General features: G+C 41.5%; 2 non-coding genes and 2 pseudogenes across 2 annotated transcripts; 3 read left to right on the plus strand and 1 right to left on the minus strand.

The window, feature by feature from the left end:
* Nucleotides 1-1,773: 1,773 nt before the first annotated feature.
* On the plus strand, nucleotides 1,774-1,892 carry LOC148663149 (5S ribosomal RNA; annotated as a pseudogene).
* A 599-nt stretch (nucleotides 1,893-2,491) lies between these two features.
* Nucleotides 2,492-2,656, minus strand: LOC148663150 (U1 spliceosomal RNA). The gene has a single exon (XR_015938654.1). It is a non-coding gene; the product is annotated as a U1 spliceosomal RNA (small nuclear RNA).
* Nucleotides 2,657-6,092: 3,436 nt separating this feature from the next.
* Nucleotides 6,093-6,211, plus strand: LOC148663151 (5S ribosomal RNA). The gene has a single exon (XR_015938735.1). It is a non-coding gene; the product is annotated as a 5S ribosomal RNA (ribosomal RNA).
* A 17,100-nt stretch (nucleotides 6,212-23,311) lies between these two features.
* On the plus strand, nucleotides 23,312-23,430 carry LOC148663152 (5S ribosomal RNA; annotated as a pseudogene).
* The last annotated feature ends 3,258 nt before the right edge of the window (nucleotides 23,431-26,688 follow it).

A 26,688-nucleotide genomic window follows, 5' to 3' on the forward strand; every position in this document is an offset into this window, starting at 1 on the left:
CCACAAAACAAGAAAACAATCCAACTACTCCACCTACAGGATGATCAAGGTATCACCCCTGCCAGGTAAGTATAAGTTGTATAAGGCCCTGCAAGCGGCCAGCACCCACAGCACAAATGCATTCGCAGCATGTCCCGGGACGCAATTCGGTGTCATTTGCATAACACCAGACCGGCAGATCGCTACGCAAGCTCACGTCGTGTGCCTGCCACACACCGAACAAACACCGGAGCCTTTTCAGCAATTTCCAAAAAACGGGCCTGCTCGCCTGCTCGCCTGCCCACAAGGCTCCGTCTCTTACCCGCTCTCCAGAGCTTGCTGCCTTCTGTGCTGTTCTCTCGGCACCGCTGCAGCGCACACAACTCCTGCAGCGCGGGGAGAAAGTTTCCACGCTCCGCCGCAGGGAAGGCTCGCTCCGTGCGCACATGTCCTTTCAATGCCAGTTCAACAAGTGCTCTGCATTAGCAGCGTCGGGGCTCCGGCGTGTCGCACCTCACCTCACCTCGCACGGCCACCTCCTCGAATGTCTGGCGCTGGGCATGCCCCGCTCTCCTCCACCTTATCTTATCGCGTGTGACCACCGACAATGGCCACAATGCCGGGGAATAGCACCTGTAAAGTGTTAATTGGGGCACAGGAACAGCCCGTCTCGTCTCGGGGGCCGGCTTCAAAGACAATACAGCAAACACAGCGGGGCGGGGGAAGAAGACGACACGACACATGCAGGTACATTCAGCTCCGGTGGGAACGAGTCATTTGTCGGTCTTTTCAAGTGCTGGGAGTCGAGTAATCCTTCGCTTGTATCGTTTCTCCCCGGTGACTAGATCTCACCCTGCGACTCTCGACTGGGCTCACCCACGGCAGCCCAGCAGGTGTGAGCCTAGCTGGCACCCGGATGGGAGATTCCCCCCGGAAAAGCTCAGGTTGCTGCTGCTCCTACAAGAGGTGTGACTGGGACCAGTAGGGAGCGCTCACCCTGCGGTCTGTGTGGCTTTCTTATGCCCCAGCATCCTGATGGAGACACTCTGCTGCACAAACAGGCGCCGTCCTTCAGGGGAGGCATAAAACCGAAGTCCCGACCCTCCTTGGCCATTAAGAAATCCCAGGGTGTCTCTCAAAAAGAGACTCCGGGGGTGTCTCTCTGGTGTTAGTGTTCCCCTTTACCAATCAGTCGGGGTCTCCTCCTAATCCCCGTCTCATATGTAACAATCAATGACGAGGCCCCCCTGTCCCGCGATATTGTATTTGTCTCCTGGCCGCTGGCTAGCGCCGTGAGATTTAGTACTCGCGCAAGAGACTGGGGGCAGAGTGCGAACGCGGTCCCCCGCCCCCCACAAAGTGTATGCTCCAGGTTCCCTCTCGGGGCTCTGCAACACAGCGGAAAGGCAGCGAGAAGAAGCCTCTTGCTCTGACGCCGCAAGGCCACAAGAGGGCGGAGGCGCCGCGCGCCCGGCCGACGTGTTGGACTGGTGCGCTTTATGTGCTGAAATAAAAACGCGACAGCCCAGAAATGTTTTCAGAGTGCTGTGCACTGGAGGTTTTTGTCTTGTGAAGACTTGCCTTGTGCTCCTCCGTGCAGTTTGTTTGTTCTCCTCCAGTGCGGGACAAGCCAACACAAGGGAGCACATTCGCCAACATCCAGGTACGCAATGCGATTTGGAAAGAGGCTCCTTTCCAAAGAGTTGCACATGAACGATCCTTCAGTCCCGCTCGGGGGGCACAGAGCCCCAGCCACACACAGCTTCAAGTAGCGAGTTAAGCGCCATGGCTTTCGCTTGCGGCCACACCACCCTGAATGTGCCCAATCTCATCTGATCTCAGAAGCTAAGCAGGGTTGGGCCTGGTTAGTACTTGGATGGGAGACTTCCTGGAAATACCAGGTGCTGCAAGCTTTTGCTCTCTCGGCCAGCAGGGGTCGCCGTTGGTGCCGTAGGCTTTGGGAGGAAAACCTGGAGGATGGAAAGGTGATCTATAGCCTCATCTCTAGAGATGTTTTGTTGCTATGGCATGTGTGTGACCCATATAAAAAAAAACCCGTTTGTAAAACAAATATCGAAGCTGCCTCTAAATCTGCAAATGAAGATGAGTCGATAAACCACTTGTTTTTCGTATAACTATACATATATTCATTTATTACTGATTTCATTCATTGAGCACAGATCCAATAGAGGTACAGCCATTCACTGTTTGACATGTCTGCACTGGTACAGAACCTAGCAATCAGAAAACGGGTGAAACTGTCTTGAGAATTAGCATACAGTACCGAGGCCCCCATGACCAAATAAATTGGCCTTAATAATGCAGACTACAGCAAAACGACTGACTTTGAAAAGGGAATGAATGTCCGGAAGGAGTAGTGTAACCAGCTTGAAATGCTTCTCCGGACCTCTAACTAAAAGAAACCGGGAACCAGCAGTGGCTTTCGAACTGGGATCCTATCGCAGCACGTGGTGTCGTAACTCTTCCGTATCTGATATTGGACCAAGCACATCAGGGGAGAGCGCGAACGCAGTCCCCCAATACCAGAAATGATGCAGTCGAGATTCCCACATTTGGGGAATTCGCAGGGGTCAGCACAGCCGGAGTGCAATGGCCGAGCCTCGCCTTGGGTGAATCGATTTTTTAAGAACTTTATTTTCTTTTCACAAAAAAATACAGGACATCACAAATTCGAAAGCTTTACATTAATATAAATACTTAAAACAGTATATATGATCACATCTCATTACATTTTGACACGGTACCAGTTACATAGCAACAATTTTCTTTTTTTCTGGTGTAAATCACATTCTTTACTTAAACATGATAATGTTTTTCACAGTTTCTTGAGATATTGACCTATGCTCTCTATTTCCCACAGATTTTCTGCTTCCTCCCTCCTTTCTCTCCACAGATCTCTGAGGTAATAGTTCTCTCGGGTGATGAACAGGGCCAGGCTACCTGCTGCCTTGACTGGGACCTCGATGCCTTTGAACAGCCCCATGTTTCTCACTCTCCAAAGGGGTCTTTCCCACTGTTCACCACGGCCCAGATCCTGTCAAACACGTCAGGAGGAAGTTTGACAGGAGAGATGCCGTTTTAGCGGCAATGCTTGTTAATAAGACAGAATTAAGCGGTGGTATGCTGTCCTAAATGAGGCCCCATCTCACCCTCCATCTCTGTGGTGCAGCCACAGAGAAAGTATTCATGCAGGCTGATTTAAGATGTTTTCTTTTGATAAGGGACAGCTCCCAGATGGGGATGCACTTAGCTAAGCCTGGCTATCATGATCAATGGTCATCCATTGGCGCCTATCCTTTAGGGAGTGCCAAATGGACATCTGGACTGCATTCCTAAGTGTCAAGAGTAAGTGACTCATATCTCACCTTGATCAACCAATCAGGGACTGGCAGGGCGTGGTAATACCACGTGGGTCTCCAATGCCCGCCAAACTCTCAACCAATCAGCACACATCTGTGTCTTGGTCAAAAAGGGAGCGCAAGCTCAGATCGGGGCTCTCCTTGGCCATTTTCGCGCATCCTCAGAGACAATCATGTGACAACTGCTGTTGTCTGCAAAAGGGACTTGGACTTTGTTCTAAGCGCGAGGCCGAGGATCCCGTACGTACTCAGAATTCTACCAACATGAATGCTCCGCTTGATCAACGGCAGCCTACAGTTGGACCCTCGTCGACAACCTGAATAGCTTATTCAGAAGCAGCGCTGGACCGGGAACGAACCAGCTTCTTCCCAGGCAAAAGAGTGACTTGTGAGGACTCGCGGTCACACTCTGTGCATAGAGACTTTCTACTAGCCAGCCGGACTGCTGGTAGATCCCCTCGGAGCAACGACTGCCCTGCGCGCCGCAGTCAGATTCCTCCGCCCGTCCTACTCCGAGCTGCACCTTGACTGGTTGGCCGGTAGCCAGAGAACGCCCACACAACGCCCATTGGACAACCGCTGCAACAGAGGCTGCAACAGAGCCTGTCAGCTGGTTTGGTGTTCGTGCCGGGAGATTCCAAATCCATACACAGTGGATAAGCAAACCCCATGTTCTACATTGCGTCTCGAGAATTCAATTGTACCTCAACACAAGTTGTTATCAATTTAATTCATGAGTAATGTATTTACTTCCGAGTTTAGAGTAACAGTGGGTAATAACACTGATTAGCGATTTGGTAACCGAACGATATATATTGACATATATTCTCTGTTGTGTATCTCTTTGTGTTAGCATCTCTTCGAGATTATATACCTTGTATATTGATAACCCTCACAGTAAGGTCTGCCGCTCGTATCCAGGCAGACTAGTATATGTTTGGTGCACAATTTATATGAATAAATGTATCTCGTGTATTGAACCCGTGTGTGTGCGTTGTTAGTTGTTCTGACGATTGATTTTCTAAAAGCCACAACGAACAACCTCGTGATTACTGCTACAATTAATAATTGTCTCAGTAAACCCATCAAACCACGATACACCACCATAAACTATATTAATTTAGGAACATAAACATATAGTGTAAACTGTATATGGCTGGTATTGGTAGTTTAAAGAAAAAATACACACCAGTATTCCACTTTCTTCCTAAACATTTTAAGCATCAAAGTCTTACATGTAGTAAGATTTTACCACGTTTCGGAAACGTTTTTACATGCTCCTTCTGACCATCTTAAGTTTATATACTTTGTGAAAAGTCATAAGATATTAACATTTTCTGTGAATGTGCTCGTTATCGGAGTAAACAAAAGCATACTTTTAGAATTTGATTAATAGGGAATATAATATGGAATCACGTACCTAAAGAAATTAATAACGATATAATTATTTTTATGTACTGTAGCTCAAATAGTAGTATAATACACTTTCTATGGATACATGTGCTTCTACGCAACGCAGAAGCACATCCACAAGTAACATTACCTAGCTAAGAGAGGACATTGGCTAGCCAATATGATAAATACAGTGGAAAAAACAATTGGGAAAATAAGACCTGCTGATCTGTTATACATACCAGGAAGAGAACAGAATATGATTTTTTTCTGTGTCGAAACGTGTGTTGTCTTTATGAAATTCATGTATTTTAAACGTTTCATTAAGAAGAAAAAAACTTACAGAAAGATACTAAGCTGATCACGAGATAGAAAGATCACCCGTTTTTCGCGCATAAAAAGTGGCTATTAACTGGGTGAACTGTTATTAACTGGAGTCAACTGGGTGAAAACACATAATATGAACATGAAACAAAACAAAAAATAAAAATAAGATACAATCTACAGACATTAAAACCGGTGTCATGGAAATATAACTATCAAGGAAGCCACAAGAGAGAGTTCTCACCTGAGAAAGGTCTTTATTTCAATATTGCAATATTGGGAGCCCTGCTGCCACTTCGCAAAGTGCAACCAGAGACTCAATTTGTTACAAGCAGTACAGGGTTTTTATAAGACGTTGCGCTGTAAAAAAGCTCAGCGCTTTGTCCCTTCTAAAACTTCCCCTTTCCCTAAGAGAAAACAGATTACATCAAAAAGCGAAAGAAGAAGCACTAGATATGTTATTCAAAGCTTATCAGTTACTTTCAGCTAATTCTAACGACCCAGACAGCATATATTGTTTTGGTACATTGTCTTCTAAAGTAACCTAAACAGTGTACTTTGTTGACGCACTGTTTTCTAAAATTCTGCACGCACTGTAGCACAGCAGTTACATCCTTGAAATATATTATCTAAAAGCACCAATATATTTCTTTGCAAAGCTCTCTACATTTTAAGAATCAATTTAGTTATTAGATTTCCACTTCAAGACTTGTTCGGCTGGCGTTCGGGGAGTCGCGTTTTTCAGAATTGTATTGAGATCGTTTTCCACAGAGCTCAGATGTCAAAGCACAGCAGCAGCTCTCCACAGCGATCCTCTATAGCGCCCTTTCTCCCGCAGCTCCGTCCTCATTGGAAGGAAGCAAGAGTGAAAGGCTGAAGTGAAATAGAGCGGGGACGAAGGCAGTGAAGAGAGAGAACGTGGGAAGAAGAGAAAAACGCAAGGGAAAAAAGCAGCGTCGTAAAAGAGGTGACGGAGCTGTCCTCTCTATAAGAAGGGTGCCAGCGAGCCTTGCTCTCGCTTACGGCCACACCCCCTTGAGCACACCTGATCTCGTCTGATCTCGGAAGCTAAACAGGGATGGGCCTGGTTAGTACTTGGATGGGAGACCGCCTGGGAATACCAGGTGCTGTAAGCTTTTAAGCGCAGGAGGCGCCCTATCCCCGCTCGCTCGCTCATTCCCCTGTTCACACGTGCAGTGCGGCTTGTCCGTCTGTTTATTTGTCAGCTTTGGCGAGACACGGATGCTTGTGTATTAGCGTGAGCGTTTTTTATTCTGATCAGGAACAGTTTTACAAGTCCGCAAAGGATCGAGGAAAGGTTTATCGCCAGCTGAAAAGAGACACAGCGCTTCGGCTGTGGAGACTTGTTCGGCTGGCGTTCGGGGAGTCGAGTTTTTCAGAATTGTATTGAGATCGTTTTCCACAGAGCTCTATGGAAGCCCGTTTCCGCCAGGGAGGAAAAAAAAAACGCGCTATGCTATCTCAGAATTCCGACTTAGTATCTCAGAATTGCGACTTAGCAACTCAGAATTCCGACTTAGTATCTCAGAATTGCGACTTAGTAAGTCAGAATTCTGACTTAGTATCTCAGAATTGCGACTTAGTAAGTCAGAATTCCGACTTAGTATCTCAGAATTGCGACTTAGCAACTCAGAATTGCAACTTAGCAACTCAGAATTCCGACTTAGTATCTCAGAATTGCGACTTAGTAAGTCAGAATTCCGACTTAGTATCTCAGAATTGCGACTTAGCAACTCAGAATTCCGACTTAGCAACCCAGAATTGCGACTTAGTAAGTCAGAATTCTGACTTAGTATCTCAGAATTGCGACTTATTAAGTCAGAATTCCGACTTAGTATCACAGAATTGCGACTTAGCAACTCAGAATTCTGACTTAGTATCTCAGAATTGCGACTTAGCAACTCAGAATTGCGACTTAGCAACTCAGAATTCCGACTTTATATCTCACATTTGTGACTTCGAAATAGCCGTATTCCATTGTCTGTCCTTTTGTTATTGTAACGGATTCGGGTTCTAGGGATTGTGCCCTCGCCGCTCCCACCCTAGTTCGTGCCTCGCTGCACTGGCTCGAACCTGAGTCTTGCCAGCTGAGCTAAAGAAGACCTTCTTTTTTAAGTAAAAAAGGACATACAATGGAAATACGTAAAAAGTATGTTTCAGCTTTTATAATTGTGAATTCTTCTGGATGTGAAGTGCCTATTTCTGTATCTTATTTCATATTCTGTCTACGTAAATAAAAACTATTTTAAAAAGCCCACCATGCACTATTCCATCCGGGTACTATGGAAGCCTCACTGGCGGAAATGGGATTCTATAAAAATTAGTGTAATTAATTTGATTTTTATCAGGGCACTGTACAGGACAAGTCTTCAGGCTTATAGATCCTATGATCCTGTACGATTCATGAAAATAGTGTAACAGAACGGCCGACATACAGGTTGTACGATCTGGTTGCAGTACACCACCCTCCCCTGCGCAGAACAGGGATGCTGGCCGCCAGGGTTAAAGAAAATGAGCCAGTGCAGCGAGGCACGAACAAGGGTGGGAGCGGCGAGGGCACAAGCCCTAGAACCCGAATCCGTTACAATAACAAAAGGACAGACAATGAAATATGGCTATTTCGAAGTCACAAATGTGAGAGTTGCTAAGTCGCAATTCTGAGATACTAAGTCGGAATTCTGAGTTGCTAAGTCGCAATTCTGAGATACTAAGTCGGAATTCTGACTTGCTAAGTCGCAATTCTGAGATACTAAGTCGGAATTCTGACTTACTAAGTCGCAATTCTGAGATGCTAAGTCGGAATTCTGAGTTGCTAAGTCGCAATTCTGAGATACTAAGTCGGAATTCTGAGATACCATAGCGCGTTTTTTTTTCCTTCCTGGCGGAAACGGGCTTCCATAGAGCTCAGATGTCAAAGCACAGCAGCAGCTCTCCACAGCGATCCTCTATAGCGCCCTTTCTCCCGCAGCTCCGTCCTCATTGGAAGGAAGCAAGAGTGAAAGGCTGAAGTGAAATAGAGCGGGGACGAAGGCAGTGAAGAGAGAGAACGTGGGAAGAAGAGAAAAACGCAGGGGAAAAAAAGCAGCGTCGTAAAAGAGGTGACGGAGCTGTCCTCTGAAGTGGAAATCTAATAAGTAAATTGATTCTTAAAAATGTAGAGAGCTTTGAAAATATTGGATATATTGGTGCTTTTAGATAATATATTTCAAGGATGTAACTGCTGTGCTACAGTACGTGCAGAATGTTAGAAAACAGTTCGTCAACAAAGTACACTGTTTAGGTTAGTTTAGAAGACAATGTACCAAAACAATGTATGCTGTCTGGGTCAGTAGAATTAGCTGAAAGTAACTGATAAGCTATGAATAACAAATCTAGTTTTTCTTCTCTCGCTCTATGATGTAATCTGTTTTCTCTTAGAGAAAGGGGAAGTTTTAGAAGGGACCAAGTGCTGAACTTTTTTACAGCGTAACGTCTAATAAAAACCCTGTACTGCTTGTAACAAATTGAGTCTCTGGTTGCACTTTGCAGGGCTCCCAATATTGCAATATTGAAATAAAGACCTTACCCAGGTGAGAACTCTTTCTTGTGGCTTCCTTGATAGTTATATTTCCATGACAATTTGGGGGCTCGTCCGGGATCACAAACCTGAGCGCGAACGGCTGCTGAAACTCCATCCGGACCCGGACAATTTTAGCAAATTGGACGAACCTCGGAGGATAAACTGTTTATCCTTCCAGAGACGCGTCTGGAGAATTGGCAGCTGTCTGATGTCAGTAAGTGATCCTTTAAAATTAATAGTTTGAGAAGTGAGTCACAGGGGTGTTCTCACGCGGGTTTGATGAGTCCAGGACTCATATAAAGAACTTATCTTAACACAGACGTGTGGTTTTTGCTCTGCGGAGTAGTTAATGTGATAAGGTTCTAAGTAAGGCACCGATCGGTAAAAATGGGAAATTAAAATTCAGAGACGAAAATGGGACCGAGCAGTCCAGCAAAAGTATATGTACGACAAATTCAGAGAAACAATTATAGCCTGGGTTAAAGTAAAAAAAAAATTTATGTTCATGAACTGTAAAGCTAGGGTAATAGGTGTAAGGGAACTTGCATATAATTTATTTATGATAATTAGGGGCCCATAACTATGAAGGATCTTTGTAAGTGAATCAGAATGGACAGAGGAAAGTTGAATTAGGAAAAAGAAGTTTCCTGAAGAAGGGGAAACTTAGAAGAGAAGGAGAAGAAAGGAAAGAAATTGAATTGGAAAATTTATGTAATGGAAAGAGGAATCACAGAAATAATGGGAAGCTTCAAAAAAGACTAGTCTTGAAACTAAAGAACAGCAAGCTGCAGCTAAAGTCATGGCCATGCCTACTAAAAAGAAAAAGTCTCCACCTAAATTAGAAAGCGGTCCGGAGCCACTTGTTTGTGAAATGCCAATGTGCACTTTTCCAGGTCCAGAAGGAACTCCAGCATATGTACAGTACATTGACATTGGTCTCCTGGTGAATTATTTGCATTAGTTAAGTCTTTTCCTAAATTGCCTGATGATCGTAAGGAATTTAGACGAAAGGCAAGCCTTGTTCTTGATTGTCTTAAGCCTACAGATGCAGCCATTCAAAATGCGCGGGCGATACCTGTCACGCCCTCTGCAGCCAGAGGGCGCTCCTTCTCTGTCCTGTCCCTAGTTTCTGGTCTGCTGTCCTTCCTGTCCCTCTCTTCCTTGGGCTATATATTTCCGGGTCTTGCACTCTGTCCTCGCTCAGCATTGATGTTCGGATGTCCTGAGACCCGCCTAGCACCAGGGCGCCCCACATCCGCTCCCTGAGGGCATAGGTTTCTATATGGCATTCCTGAACTCTTTGCACTAATGAGCCCGGGCCTTTTTCCCGTCTCGCTGCTACGCATATGGGTCTTTTTCCGCTCTCCTGCTCCCCACGGTTAGTCCCTTTGGACGTCTGTGACAATACCGCATTATTTTGCGGTACGCTGTACGCAGTCTACCGCGAGTTACCGTAAATTCTCCTATAATATGACAAGCAAAATAATAGTATCCGGAATTTCGGCAAGGTGGAGCTAATAAAGCTCAACCTCTCATGTTTGAGCTGTGGCCATCAAAGTCTTTAACGAAGATATTACTAATAGTATTAATAATGAATGACCTTGGACAAGCTGTAAGTGTAAACTCAAAGTATTGCCCTGGTCAACATTCTTTTTTTCATTGACCGTCTTTGTAAAAGTAACACCACAGCATTTCGCAATCACGCATTTGTTTCCAATCATGCAAAGTACAGTAATTTTTGAGAATCGATTCACCGTGAATTTCACATGCTCATAAAAGAGATTGATTTAGGAACGTAAACATATTACTGTATGAAAACTGTACGGTATACAGTATGTATATGTATATTTAATGTCTTAACTGTGCCCGTTTAAGTATTGAATATTCATATCTAATTTTACCACTGAAGGGAAATCTTAGTAGCTGAGCATAAAAAGAATAGGAGCATACTGCAACGCGTGTGAAGGCCATAAACAATATTAATTTTGGAACATAAACATACAGTATATGGCTGGTCTCGGTACTTTTAAGAAAACATACACAAAACATGGTTTCATTATGACCAGAATCGGTCTTGAGATATTTTTAACTTGATTTACAGTATTTGAGAGGTATGTCTTAACACCGAAACTACAGTGCTTAAGTACTGCTCACGTATATGTTTCTAGGTTTATATTATGCATTTCATACGGTCAAATTACTTTTGAGCAACTAATAAGAAGCGCGAAACGGTATGCGTTTTAGTTTCGTTTTGTGCTGGGACCCGTGGATTGATTAGAGATATAAAGTACATACAAGTCATTTTTTAAATGTTGTAGTTCGTCTTGAAAAAATGTTACGAGTACATCATCTATCAACAATTACTCAGGTTCTGTTTCCATATTGCGGATTTTGGTTACGTAATATTATTTTCTAGATTTCACGTTGTGAATATATGATTTGGGCAAACAGAGCCGCAAAGAAGTACATTATAGGTTGTTGTTTTTTTTTGCAGTTTTATCTAGAACAAGCGATGCTTAAACCTTTGTCTGATTCTTGTGAAACTATCCACACGACAGTTACAGTACCTAGGAGTTAACTTCAGTGATGTCACTGATGGGATGTTTCTAAAAATCCATCCTCTGTAAAACGTCTTCTCTAGTTGTCCTGCATATGTATTCGCTAATGAAGCTGTGTGTTCTGAGCCTGGATCTCTACATTTCTGTTTGAACCAGCTTAGAGGGCTAAAGACAGCTTGTGTTTAAATTGAGTGTAAGGCAATTTATGCTTCTAAAGTCATGGTCAGCATTTATTATTGTACTGTGCTGTAAACTTGATCTGTGCCAAGTCACATTATTTTATAGCGTTTTTATAGCGTTATCGAATCCGGTGGCGCTGTGTGTTAGTTTCCTGACTCCTATGTCACATGGTCTGGGATTGAAACCTGTAAAACCGGTTTAATTCGTCACAGCCAGCGCTCCGGTTGTAAAGTAGAAGCAGGCGAGATTTCTAGCGAAAAACACCTCCCCCTTCTTCAGGAGCAGAGGGTCTTCTGCTCAGAATGAAACGCTAAAATGTAATGTAGGCTCTGAATGGGTTCAATTATGATTTGGGCTTGATTAAGGTCGCTGCCTTTCATCTAAACCCTACTTGAATCCTTCTAAACTAAAAATCAGTGTTAGTGAGTTCTAAATAAAGAGGTATCCAGGTAACAGTGAAACGGGCGGACAGTCTGGGGAGATCGCCCGTTTTCCATGTAAATAGTTCCGCACCACTTGGTGTTTCTCTCGCTCTCTCTCGGGTCACCTGATCATTACCTCGAAAGATTTGAGTGCTTTGTGTATATTCTAATGGTAGTGGGGGCAGGGTGTGTGGGAACAGGTTTGGTTGAAATTGCATTGGAAATCTATGTTCTTCACACCTGAAACATTTTCTCTGAAAGCATTTTCTTCTCAGTTTAACCGATCTTGTTACAGCATGTTACAGTTACTATTATTAACCATATTAATTTTAAGTGCTTAATGTAAAATCTTGTAAAAATATATTTTCATTGTTCAAATATACATTAAGTCTGACTATCATATAATAAGTTAAATACAAAACTAAAGAAAAAATAGGGTTAAATATAATTCAAAATATTTTGTTAACAATGTTAAAATAAAATGTATTAACTAAGGAGTAGGATGGCACAGTTGTTAGTATGCTTTTTGTTTTGTTTCTTTTTCATAAATACAACAGTAGTACCTGATGTCTCAGTGGCTTTCAAAATTAAATTATGCATGCAAACCTGTGAACTAGAAAGATAACTAAGATATCCATCCATTTATAATGGTGGCGAAGTGGTTAACATTGCTATCTTGCAGCACTGGGGTCCTAGGTTCAATTCCTGCCATCCTGTGTGAGTGGGGTTTACATGTTCTCTCTGGGTTACATGGTTTTTCTCCATATGTGTGATATGACTCCCTCTCGCACTCCAAAACATACTGGTAAGTTAATTGGTTTATGGGAAAACTGGTCCTGGTGTGTGTGTGTTTGTGTCTGTCTGTCCTGTGATGGACTGGCGCTATGTCCAGGGTGTATTCTGCCTTGTGTCCGTTGCTTACTGGGATAGGCTCCAAATCCTCTGTACTGGATAAAGAGGTTAGAAATGGAAGTAAAGGCACTGTGTGGATGGAACCATACACAGTGTTAGAAACCCACTATGAAATGGCAGCATCTCACTGAGAATAAAACATTTTATAGTGCTGGCTTAAGGAAACAGCCTTTCCACCTCTCTTGCACATCAGTATCCATACCTAGTTATTTAAAAAAATTGCCTCTAATTATAAACATCTTAATATGCTGGGTCTGTGGATCCGCATCAGCTATGTTTGCCCATTACTTCAATTCATGTGCATCCAACACACAGTTCAATGCCAGCAACTACACATAATCTAAAATACAATCCTTATTTCAGTATCTATGTAAACATATAGTCTGTTAACTTCATCATCTTCATCAAAAGTATGCCTAACCCCATTAGGAAGTGTTCTTGTTATAAGTGTATTCCTCAGCTTTCCGCAAATTATCTTCTTCTTGCCAACATCTCTAGTCTTTTATCCTGCAATAACTCAGCCAACACTTAAATCTCCAAAAGCTGCTTGTGTTAATTTCTTTAAATCACAAATATCATGTGTAAATACTGGCCATGTAATACTCTGCATTGTGGAATAATAGTTTATTTTAAAGGGAACTAGAGAAACTAAGAACTAGAGAAATCAAGAAAGGCTTTTTTTCTAGAATTAATAAATGCACATCCTGTTCACTGGGGAAATTAAATCCACACTGAGCAATCTTCAATATGTTCAGAATATGACAGCAAGAATCCTATCAGGGATGCATTACACCTGTTTTCAAGTCCTTGCACTGGTTACCTATCAGATTTCGAGTCAACTTCAAAATCCTTATCCTCCTTATATACTGTCCTACAACTGTTATTATTGATCACCGAATTATTGTACTTGACATGACTTCATTCAGCCTTTCCTGAACGTCTATGACAGGCAGAGAGAGTGCTGTTTCTGGTGCGATCTTTTGCAGATGACATTTCACTGTTTTAAACGAACAAGAAATTAGATTGCTCATAAATCAGTTATTCTATATAAACACAGCATAATTGCCCTCTGAAAATCCTCTTTTTCTTGTTCGTTTTAGAGACCTTGATCAAAACTGATTTTAGATGTCAGAAAGGATTTATTTTCTCTGTATTTCCTACATTGCTTTGTCGAGATTTTAACTTTATATCTAACTTTATATCTAGGCTCAGATTTCAACTATAAATCGTACAGTAATTAATAGCAGTAAATACTGATGTTTATACATAAAAAAGTCATGCCTTGGAGTATAGACCCCCAAAGGAATGCCATAGACTCAAACTGCAAAATAAACACAGAAAGAAAGTATTTGTATTGTAATTGGAAATCCTGGTACTGTATGAGTGATTGGTATGACTTTCCTCATTACAAATCTCTTATTAGAATTTAAATTTCTCTGTAACTCCAGGTCAGAACAGAGAAAATGTAACTGCCTTAAGGAGTTTATGATTATGAAAAATAGAAGGATAAGCATGATACGTATGTCTTCTGTCATTTTCTAAGTCATGTTACTGAGCACCAAATCTTATTGAGAATATGAATCCATTTAAGGTTTATACCATTAAAGTAACGGTTTATTCCATGCTGAAAATGTTTGTACCAGACTTTTTTGAGGCCTGTTTAATTGTGTCTGAAGTCTGATGTTGTAAATTTTATTGTTAAAAAGATCCATGAAAATGTCACTACTAAAGTTAGCTGGTACTGTTGGTATTTTAAGTGGCAAGTAGAGCTCATATTTTAGATTTTGTGTAGTTGCTAGCGTTGAACTGTGTGTTGGATGCACATGAATTGAAGGAATGGGCAAACATAGCTGATGCGGATCCACAGAGCCAGCATATTAAGATGTTTATAATTAGAGGCAATTTGTTTAAATAACTAGGTATGGATACTGATGTGCAAGAGAGGTGGAAAGGCTGTTTCCTTAAGCCAGCACTATAAAATGTTTTATTCTCAGTGAGATGCTGCCATTTCATAGTGGGTTTCTGGGTTTCTTCAGTGCCTTTACTTCCATCCATTTCTAATCTCTTTATCCAGTACAGAGGATTTGGATCCTATCCCAGTAAGCGACGGACACAAGGCAGAATACACCCTGGACATAGCGCCAGTCCATCACAGGACAGACAGACACAAACACACACACACCAGGGCCAGTTTAAATCTAACCTCAGAACCTTTCTTTTCAGAAGACTTAGTGTCTGTATCTGCTTCATTTTCTAATTTTGGTAGCACCTCTAACTGCTTGTCTTTCTTATATGCATTTACTTTGTAATCTGTGGTCCTTTTATCTGTTTTTACATCTACTGTATTGCTTTGAGATGCCACCTTTAATGGTGATATATCAAATAAAGTTTTTTATTATTGTTATAGGGAAACATGATCAGATTTTCCCTGGTTCAGAAAAAAAGATCTAAAGTGTACTAGTTTGTCACTCTTCTCATTCCCTTTGCTAAATGACTTTTCATACTAATCTGATCAATCTAACTGCCAGTTTTCTGTGCTTTCTCTATCCTCCTAGATTTGCAATTATTCTGAAAATTTTCATCTTGAAATAACTCATTTCTAAATACCTTTTTCACTGTTAACATCTTGCAGCAAATCTGCGACAAAATATACACTCTGACAGTTCATCCTGCTACCAACATTAAATAAGATTTAAATAAGATTTCTATATTTATGTCTTTATTTAGTGGTTTCATAGTGACAAAGGCTAAACTTTCTTGGAAAAATGTATTTTATGTGTTGCGGAAAAAAGTGACTTGCTTTAACAAAATATGTTTACAAATCCTTTCACCTGGCATTTTCGTAGTTAGAAATTATGGAACGCTCTGTTAAAAGCAAGGGAGTTTTTATGTCCGTTGCAGTTCTTTTGCAACATGAACATAATTATATCGTTATTAATTTCTTGAGATACGCGATTCCATATTATATTCCCTTTTAATCAAATTCTAAAAGTATGCTTGTTGACTCCGGTATCGCGTTAGTTAAAGACTTCGATGCTTAAAATGTTTAGGGAGAAATGGAATACTGGTGTGTATGTTTTCTTTAAAGTACCGAGACCAGCCATATACTGTATGTTTAAGTTCCAAAGTTCACACGCATTGCAGTATGCTCCTATTCTTTTTATGCTCAGGCACTAAGTAAAAGGAGATGCTTCATATTGCTTTACTAATTTTAAAAACTAAGTTATAAATGCAGACGCTCCCTCGGTGCGCTGCTCTGGTGCGTCGGCTCTTACACAGTGCCTGTCTGCCGTAAGCGTTACAATATACATACCCAACACTGCTTGTACCCATCTGTCATGCAAATAAAACACCTTGAATTGAATTGAATTGAGGGGAGAAGGGGGGAATACTAAAGCCAATACTGGCTCAATGGGCTTTGACGTGGTAATGCGTTGGTTTAACAGTCCGGGTGTGGCAGGCTTCCAATGTCAACTCAACTCGATTGGAAGACAATGAACGTATTTTAGCCCTAAATGAATTAATAGCAAACATGGTTTACATAAAATACATTTTTCCAAGAAAGTTTATAATAATACGATCTATAGTTGAAATCTGAGCCTACTTTAAAAATAAAGGAAAAGCATTTTCAGAGAGCAATCAGGCAGTTTATGTAGAAAAAGCGATTAGGTTTATGAGCAATCTAATTACCTATTCGCTTAAAACGCTATATAAAATAAAGTTTATTTAGAGATGAATGATCAGTGTCAAAGTTTAAATAATGGGAGTCAGGAAACTAACACACAGCCCTGTCGCAGCACACGGATATAATCATACCGTTATTAAATTCTTGAGATACGCGATTCCATATTATATTCCCTTTTAATCAAATTCTAAATGTATGCTTGTTGACTCCGGTATCACGTTAGTTAAAGACTTCGAAGCTTACAATGTTTAGGGAGAAATGGAATACTGGTGTGTATTTTTTTCTTTAAAGTACCAAGACCAGCTATATACTGTATGTTTATGTTCCAAAATTAATATCATTTATGGCCTTCACGCGTTACAGTATGCTCCTATTCTTTTTATGCTCAGCTACTAAAATTTCCCTTTAGTGGTAAAATTCCATATAAATATTCAAAACTAAGCGGATTGAAATGTGCACAGTAAAGACATTAAATGATTAAATCTTTTCACTACCAACCAATCCACCACGAGTGCCCCTGTCGGTCATTTTGGCCAGCCAATCACTTGCCCTGCGGTGCCCTATGGTGCCCTGCGGGTTGGTTACTGCACCGCGGGTTTTTACCGCTCATTTTGAATGGCTGCATCTGTAATTACAGTGACATAACCTTGTTGCTAGATCATATTGTTCCTAAAGGTTTACAACATCCTCTAAAAAGGAGGAGGCAGATTGGCCGATACATGACCCAAATGATGAAGAAGTGTCCATCTAAATTAAACCACACGGACATGGAGAGGAAAAGATAGGCGGCCGCTTCTAAAAAGAGGTAAGGACTCCTCTTTTCTAAAAAGTCCCTTGTCCTCTCCATGTTGCTGTGGTGCTGAAGCAAGTACAACAGAAAAATGAGTTAATGGTGTATGTGTTTTTAGATGCCTGTTTTGTGAAGGTGGGGTAGAAAAAGAGGGATTGCTGAAGGAATAGCGTCTCGCCCTGCCCGTGCGAAACAATCCAGGTGTTGCATCCTGGTACACGACTGCAATACGGCTGAAGGTAGTAACTAGAACTGTACTCGCAGAAGAGCCGAAAATGGTAACTCGATTCAACTGTGTGTTTAAAGCCAGGATTTGGAACCTGGTCCGTGTTCCCGTATTGTGATAGTTCGTCAGTTTGTCTCGACTGGGGGATTCCGCGGGGCACGTGGGAGACGTGAAAATGGTTTGGTGTGAAGAAAAAAAGTTTGATTAATCCAAAGTGAAACTTAAAAGAAATATTGACTGTCAGACGGAATTTAGGCTGAACAGGAATGTAGAAAAGTGTATGAATATTTGGATAAAAATAAACAATAGTTAGAAGAATATTTGAGAATTCAACAGAATATCATAGATGAGACGCAAAAATCCCTGATGGAAAAGCTAAAAGCAATGGCTGAACGAAACGAAGTTATATATGCAGAAAAAGAAACAGCAAAAGAAGAAATAGAACGCCTTAAGAGAGAATCTGGGAGAAGGGTGGGAATTAGTGTGGAGATTTTTGAAAGAGCATTACCCACCGAAAACTGATTAGAGAAAAGTAACAGCATGTCAGCAGAAGGAAGTGAGGATGTTTTCAGATTTTACAGAAAGGTTTATAGCTTAATGGATAGTATACTCGGGGTTAGCCGATGAAAAGGAAGTGAATGAAGATACTTCCACAGTAATAAAACAAATTTACTTGAGTGTGTTAAAACCTGATGTTGCCAAGAATGTACAACTATGCTTTCCTGATATTACGGACAGCGGAGACAGATTTGATTTAATAACTCGCGAAGCATGCATGCAGAAGTGCGAGCGCTGCAAATGGGAGGTAAAAAGACTCCCAAGGAGGAGAAAAGGGAGCCGCCAGTTTGTCAAAATTATTGTGCGACTTTCATGTTATACTGAGATATAAAACCCCAAAGACAAAACTACTAATAAGCTGGTGTGCAGTTACTAAAACAAAAAATGTTTTTTGGAGAAATTGGAAGAAAGAGGCTTGATTTCACAATTAAAGAACATGTCAGAAGCTGAAACGAGAGCTGTGCGTGAACTAACAGTTTTAATCTAGTAAACCCCTCTGTAGCCTTCCTAAATTTATCTCAGGATTGAAATAAAAGTGAAATAATCTTACAGTGTGCAGTAACTGGGGGACACAGGAGCACAGCTGTTCTGTTTTTAGACTAAAACAGCATAAAAATGTGATATAAAGTTTTCTAACAGGTAACAGGAGGCTACAGGAGAAGGAGTTGTGTTTAAAACAAATATAAGCTGTCAGAGTCTGCTTGGGTAAAGATGTACAGTTTCAACTACTGATGTGGGTGGGGGACACCCCAGACCTATTTTAGGCCCAGACTGTAGCATTTTATAAGGAATTACTGCATGAAATAGCATTTATGTAAACCTAACTCAATAGAGTTATGTGATATTGTGATTGTTTTACCTAATGAGGGACTCCATAAGGCCGGGCTACTCCAAGTACTGGATCTTGAAAAAAAAAGGAGTATAAAACCAACTGCATGATAAAGCCAGGGTGAATGCCTTCTCAGAACGAGCTTGTCTAGTGACGTATTGGTTTAAGGGGGGTAGTGCAGTCTAAAGACAAAATTGCCTTGACCCCTGCAGCAGAAACTGTTTTTGATGTTTTGAGACAAGCTTTCTTGCAGGCACTGGCCCTGGACTGGATTCCCTCAGACGGATCATCTGTATGTAATCTGTCTGTAAGTGAAAGAAATGGGTTGTGAGCCATTGTGCTGGTGCAGGAGCATGGAGATAGGCATCGTCTGGTGGGTTTATTATTATTCAGGACCCCTTGATGCGGTGGCCAAGGGGCCGTGTTTATGTGTTGTGCAGGCTACCTGCCTGGCTGTATAAACTGTGAATAATCTGGTGTAGAACTAGCAGACTATGAAAAGATTTAATTGAAACTTGTAAATATGCTAAATGGAAAATTGTAGCAATTTATATAGACTGTATATATACATTTGGTGTATGCCACAATTTTGGATGGCAGTGAAGGAATAGGGATTTCCCCAACATGGCAGGGACTCCAGTTAAGAATGCTGAGTTTGTCTCTGAACTGTTAGAAGCTTTGCAGCTACTGACTGAAGTAGCTGTGGTAAAGTGTAAATCACATAATAAAGAAATGTTTCCAGTAACTCGAGGGAACAACTTTGCAGATGTAGCTGTCAGGTGCGCAGTCCTGGTAGAACAGGAGTCTGAGACCCCTGTGAAACCTCTGTTGGTGAAAAGGGGACCGCTACAAGATATTCAGGCTGAGGCCTCTAAAGCAGAGAAAAGGACATGGTAAGAAAAGAGTGTGGTGCTGCCAGCACACTGGACGCCCTGCATGCCCTCACAGCCTAATGCCCTTTGTAGCTCGACAAATGCACTCTGTCAGACACCTGGGTGTGAGTCAAATGGTATGCCGGTTACCCAAACCTGGGTGGGGACCGTGTTTGAAGCAGTAGCCACTTATGTGGTACTGTATCTCAATGTGATGCTTATCAAAGGAACTCAACTACAGTTCAGGTGCAGGTGCTACAGCTCAAAAGGCCTGCTCCTGAGAAACCTTTCATGCAGTAGCAAATGTTTACAATTTACAATTGTAAAGGGAAACCTTGGCTCTTATAATCTGTTTTCCCAGTGGGTTGCTGTCACTGCCTCTGTGTCTACCAAACACTTGATGATGGAGATAAGCCCTCGGTGGGCACTGCCCTACCGCTTATATTATGATCAAGGGACAGGCTGTGGCTGCATTATTCGGGGTGAGATGGACTGAGATCACCCTCAGTCTGCTGGAACAGTGGAATGAAGGAACAGAACTCTAAAAGATCGACGAGACATCAGACTGAAGGAACGCCATGGGATGCGGGCTGGATCAAACAGAACTGTGTAATAGAGCCTGTTTGATATCATCACAGGCCAATCAACGAAACTTCCTGGAGGGATGAATTTGGCTAATGGATTGTTGAATTTGCTAATTCTCTATTGTAGTATTGTAGGTTGTTAATTGAAGTGGTGCACGGGGCTGGTGAACAGGTGCTGGACGCTCCTGGAGACCTCCAGTAGAGGGAAGACACGACCTGATACCTGGCGAGTGGGGTGTGGGTGTGGAAGATATATCCTGCCAGATGTTGCAACCCTGCTGGGAAGGACCATATCAAGTGCAACTGACTACCGACTCTGCCATCTGAGTGACAGGATGAGATCACTGGATCTACGCATTGCGCCGACACCGAACCACTGCACCAGTGTTGTAACAGAAGAAATAAGGTTCCTGATCCCGAGATGAAGTAAAACAGATGAGTTTATTGCATACAAGGAACAATAAAGCCGAAGTCTTGTTTCCCGCAAGAAACAACAAAACCGAAGTATTGTTCGCCGTACTGTTACAAACTTTTGGGTTATATAGTGTTTTCTTCTCCGTTTCTGACGACACTCGGTCTGATGGTAAAGAGGGGGGTTCATGGTATTTGACCAGTTTACGATGTTCTGGACAAATGGTCAGTTTAAGATTACACCCAGGGGGGTTCCTAGCTTGCATCTGCAATCCTTATCAGTTAACCCCCTTTCCTGCCATAAACCCCAGCTTGTGACTTGGAAGTCTAAACCCCCTACAGAAAGGATTAAATTCAAACCCCCGTCTTCACATCTTTCTTCACCAGAGACTGAGTGAACATTTATTATTATATTGTCACTGTTTCTGTGTTTGTTGAGCTTCCTGAGGGGGGGCGACAGTGTACCTGTTAAGTGTAAGGAGCTTTACTTTGATAAAATGGGGATATGGAATCAATACTTTATCAGTCAGCCACAAATAATAATCAGAGCTCATGTTGGGATTGTATTGCTATAAAAGATGGTCATGGGAGTAATCCCCTTTGATAGAGGTGATTATTTAGGTTTACTGGCATGGGAAAATAGCCCTGCTTTTAGTCTGTGTGTAACTCAGATGTATTAGAATGGAAATAAGTGTATGCTCCTCGCTATAATCACAGTTTTAGGCCATTCTCTATTAGGGTGATAGACAGCTGTTTAGGTGAGCAAAGACTAAACAGTACTTGTATTCTAGACAATTATTAGCAAATTAATGACTTAGCAAAGCACATCTATGATGAAGAAAAATATATACCATAATTAGAATCCAGATGATTGGGGCATTGGTGCATGGCTACAGTCTGTGCTAGGAACCTGGCGAGGGTCTCTGGTTCAATACAGATTTGTGTGTCTGGTATTATTCGTTACGATCATACTGTTAATATCCTGCTTGAAAAACATGTGGACTAAAGCTGCTGCTTCTGTGCTAATTGTATGCCCTGAAGGGATCATAAAGGTCAAAAAATGATTTCATGGGAAAGGTTCTCTTATCTAGTGGCAGAACCTGATGGGTAGAACAATATAGTTTTAAGGGGGGTTACCCTTGGGAGTGATTCCCATAGATGCACATTATTATTATGGTTTGTTTGTTCATAATAAGATGTTTTGCAGGAACGGACCAAAGAGAAATTTTACAACTTCAGCTAGAATTGTTCTGCAAAACGGCACAGCTGAGTCAGTGGAACAATGTGTAGATTTTTCTAAGAGTTATTACCCAGCTGTTGACCAATCTTGTAAAAAATAAAACCCTAAGAAAAATGCTGGGCTCCAGCCCACAGGGATTTACCTGTGCTGTAAGAACTAATGCATGAATAAGGAGACTGGATTCTGGTGAAAGACTTCAGGAAAAAGAAATGGTGTTCACTCAAGTGGAGGGGGCCATGCCAGGTGCCCTGTATTCATGCTTCCCACTGTAAAAAGGTCACAAATGAACTGAGCAAAGCGCAGGAGTGATGTCTCCACAGGGATAGATGGAGATCACATCCTTGGGACTGATGTGCCCAGCCTTTTTCCATTTTATGTGGAAGCCTGTCATCACCCAGAAAGAGGAAGAATCTAAACGCGAAGCCTATTTGTATACAAACTGGCTGAATGAAACTGATAATGAGGGGGATATGAGTAATTTGTGGTATAAACTTATAAATCATACTGTAAAGTTAAAGAAATGTAATGCATCTTGTTATGTATGTGCTTTAATGCCTCATTCTACAGCCTCACCCATTTCTCTCCTGGTTAGAATCACTGTTTGGGACAGGGGGAATGTTTTTCTTTAAGTTACTAACACCGATTATAGTAGCTGTGATACTTGTCTTCCTGGTTTTGTGTTGCTGTACGAAATATATTATTCCAATGCTTTGAAATATGGTAATGAATATGTTTGCGCATCAGTATGTTCTGATAAGAACGCAAGAATCCGAAGTACGGGAGCCTCCTGGGAGTCCATATGAAGAATCTAACTTTTAATCATTTTCAAGAATAAAAAGGAGGGAATTGAAGTGGAAATCTAATAAGTAAATTGATTCTTAAAAATGTAGAGAGCTTTGAAAAAAATATATTGGTGCTTTTAGATAATATATTTCAAAGATGTAACTGCTGTGCTACAGTACGTGCAGAATTTTAGAAAACAGTTCGTCAACAAAGTACACTGTTTAGGTTAGTTTAGAAGACTAGTTTAGATGTACCAAAACAATATATGCTGTCTGGGTCATTAGAATTAGCTGAAAGTAACTGATAAGCTTTGAATAACAAATCTAGTTTTTCTTCTCTCGCTCTATGATGTAATCTGTTTTCTCTTAGAGAAAGGGGAAGTTTTAGAAGGGACCAAGTGCTGAACTTTTTTACAGCGCAACGTCTTATAAAAACCCTGTACTGCTTGTAACAAATTGAGTCTCTGGTTGCACTTTGCAGGGCTCCCAATATTGCAATATTGAAATAAAGACCTTACTCAGGTGAGAACTCTCTCTTGTGGCTTCCTTGATAGTTATATTTCCATGACAATTCTCTATAAGAAGGGTGCCAGCGAGCCTTGCTCTCGCTTACGGCCACACCCCCTTGAGCACGCCTGATCTCTTCTGATCTCGGAAGCTAAACAGGGGTGGGCCTGGTTAGTACTTGAATGGGAGACCGCGTTGGAATACCAGGTGCTGTAAGCTTTTAAGCGCAGGAGGCGCCCTATCCCCGCTCGCTCGCTCATTCCCCTGTTCACACGTGCAGTGCGGCTTGTCCGTCTGTTTATTTGTCAGCTTTGGCGAGACACGGGTGCTTGTGTATTAGCGTGAGCGTTTTTTATTCTGATCATGAACAGTTTTACAAGTCCGCAAAGGATCGAGGAAAGGTTTATCGTCAGCTGAAAAGAGACACAGCAGTTCGGCTTTGGAGACTTGTTCGGCTGGCGTTCGGGGAGTTGCGTTTTTCAGAATTGTATTGAGATCGTTTTCCACAGAGCTCAGATGTCAAAGCACAGCAGCAGCTCTCCACAGCGATCCTCTATAGCGCCCTTTCTCCCGCAGCTCCGTCCTCATTGGAAGGAAGCAAGAGTGAAAGGCTGAAGTGAAATACAGATGCAGCCATTCAAAATGAGCGTTAAAAACCCGTGGTTCTTTAACCAACCCGCAGGGCACCGTAGGGCACCGCGGTAAGTGATTTGCTGGCCAAAATGACCGACAGGGGCACTCGTGGTGCATTGGTTGGTAGTGAAAAGATTTAATCATTTAATGTCTTTACTGTGCACGTTTCAATCCGCTTAGTTTTGAATATTTATATGGAATTTTACCACTAAAGGGAAATTTTAGTAGCTGAGCATAAAAAGAAGAGGAGCATAACCCATCTGAAAGTCCTAAACGATATTAATTTAGAAACATAAACATTACTGTATGTACATAAACTGTACTGTGTATGGCTGGTCTTGATTTGTTTAAAGAAAAAATACACACCAGTCTTCCATTTCTCCCTAAACATTTTAAGCATGAAAGTTTTATGAAATGGTACCCAAATATGTGATTGCTGTATAGAATGAATTTTAATTTTTAAAAATTATTTAACACGAAAATTAAGCTGTTTACATCTTCCGCCTGAGAACAGTCACCCGTTGCTACCCAACGCAGAAACACAGCCACTAACTAGCAAAGAGAGGACATTAGCTAGCCAATATGATAAAGAAATAAATGATTATTTTGTTTATTTCTTTTGCACATTTATTTGAACATTTCTATCAATTGTACAAGCACTTGGAAACTGTCCAATCCCTAGTTCATCAAGCATTTACCGGTCTGGCGCCGGTCTGCGTCTTCTAGGATATAATGCCAGCGAACTCTTGTTTTTATGTCCACTATAACTATGCTGGGCAAACGTTCCAAGGTCAAATTCTTCCAGCACGGGGGTACCTTTAAAGCGGAGACGACGGCACCGAAATTTTTTGGCGCGCCTTCTCTTTGAAGCCCTGGTCAAATATGAAGACAGTACGTACAGTTATAATTCAAACGGAATTAAAAACTACACATCCCAGTTACCATGGTGGTGCTTGTGATCATTGCGTTTAACCAACGAAACAGGGCGAAAAATCAGTCACATGACTTTGGGGCAGAGTTTCGAAAGCTTAACCTATCAGCAACAAAGCGAAATTTACACGATAGGCTACCTCAAACTGTCAGTTACACGACTGTGTATGTCGCTTAAGCCACTCCTATTTGGCATTTTAGTTATGAAGGCAAGAAGCCGCCCCCCTCTGGGTGTCTGATTTGCCGCCATCTTTAACTGTTCCGTGTCTGAATCGGAGTAGCTATGCGTACGAAATAAAGTTAATCCCAACTACAAAACATATATTTTTGTGGTAAGAGGGCGCAACACATCAGTATTTACTGCTATTAATTACTGTACGATTTATAGTTGAAATCTGAGCCTAGATATAAAGTTAGATATAAAGTTAAAATCTCGACAAAGCAATGTAGGAAATACAGAGAAAATAAATCCTTTCTGACATCTAAAATCAGTTTCGATCAAGGTCTCTAAAACGAACAAGAAAAAGGATTTTCGGAGGGCAATTACGCTGTGTTTATATAGAATAACTGATTTATGAGCAATCTAATTTCTTGTTCGTTTAAAACAGTGAAATGTCAGCTGCAAAAGATCGCACCAGAAACAGCACTCTCTCTGCCTGTCATAGACGTTCAGGAAAGGCTGAATGAAGTCATGTCAAGTACAATAATTCGGTGATCAATAATAACAGTTGTAGGACAGTATATAAGGAGGATACGGATTTTGAAGTTGACTCTAAATCTGATAGGTAACCAGTGCAAGGACTTGAAAACAGGTATAATGCATCCCTGATAGGATTCTTGCTGTCATATTCTGAACATATTGAAGATTGCTCAGTGTGGATTTAATTTCCCCAGTGAACAGGATGTGCATTTATTAATTCTAGAAAAAAAGCCTTTCTTGATTTCTCTAGTTCTTAGTTTCTCTATTTCCCTTTAAAATAAACTATTATTCCACAATGCAGAGTATTACATGGCCAGTATTTACACATGATATTTGTGATTTAAAGAAATTAACACAAGCAGCTTTTGGAGATTTAAGTGTTGGCTGAGTTATTGCAGGATAAAAGACTAGAGATGTTGACAAGAAGAAGATAATTTGGGGAAACCTGAGGAATACACTTATAACAAGAACACTTCCTAATGGGGTTAGGCATACTTTTGATGAAGATGATGAAGTTAACAGACTATATGTTTACATAGATACTGAAATAAGGATTGTATTTTAGATTATGTGTAGTTGCTGGCATTGAACTGTGTGTTGGATGCACATGAATTGAAGGAATGGGCAAACATAGCTGATGCAGATCCACAGAGCCAGCATATTAAGATGTTTATAATTAGAGGCAATTTGTTTAAATAACTAGGTATGGATACTGATGTGCAAGAGAGGTGGAAAGGCTGTTTCCTTAAGCCAGCACTATAAGATATTTTATTCTCAGTGAGATGCTGCCATTTCATAGTGGGTTTCTAACACTGTGTATAGTTCCATCCACACAGTGCCTTTACTTCCATCCATTTCTAATCTCTTTATCCAGTACAGAGGATTTGGAGCCTATCCCAGTAAGCAACGGACACAAGGCAGAATACACCCTGGACGAAGCGCCAGTCCATCACAGGACAGACAGACACAAACACACACACACCAGGGCCAGTTTTCCCATACATCAATTAACTTACCAGTATGTTTTGGAGTGCGAGAGGGAGTCATATCACACATATGGAGAAATACCATGTAACCCAGAGAGAACATGTAAACCCCACACACACAGGATGGCAGGAATTGAACCTAGGACCCCAGTGCTGCAAGACAGCAATGCTAACCACTTTGCCACCATTATAAATGGATGGATATCTTAGTTATCTTTCTAGTTCACA

Source organism: Lepisosteus platostomus, chromosome 5, assembly GCF_059453375.1.
Source record: "Lepisosteus platostomus isolate fLepPlt1 chromosome 5, fLepPlt1.hap1, whole genome shotgun sequence".
Classification (NCBI taxonomy): Eukaryota; Metazoa; Chordata; class Actinopteri; order Semionotiformes; family Lepisosteidae; genus Lepisosteus; species Lepisosteus platostomus.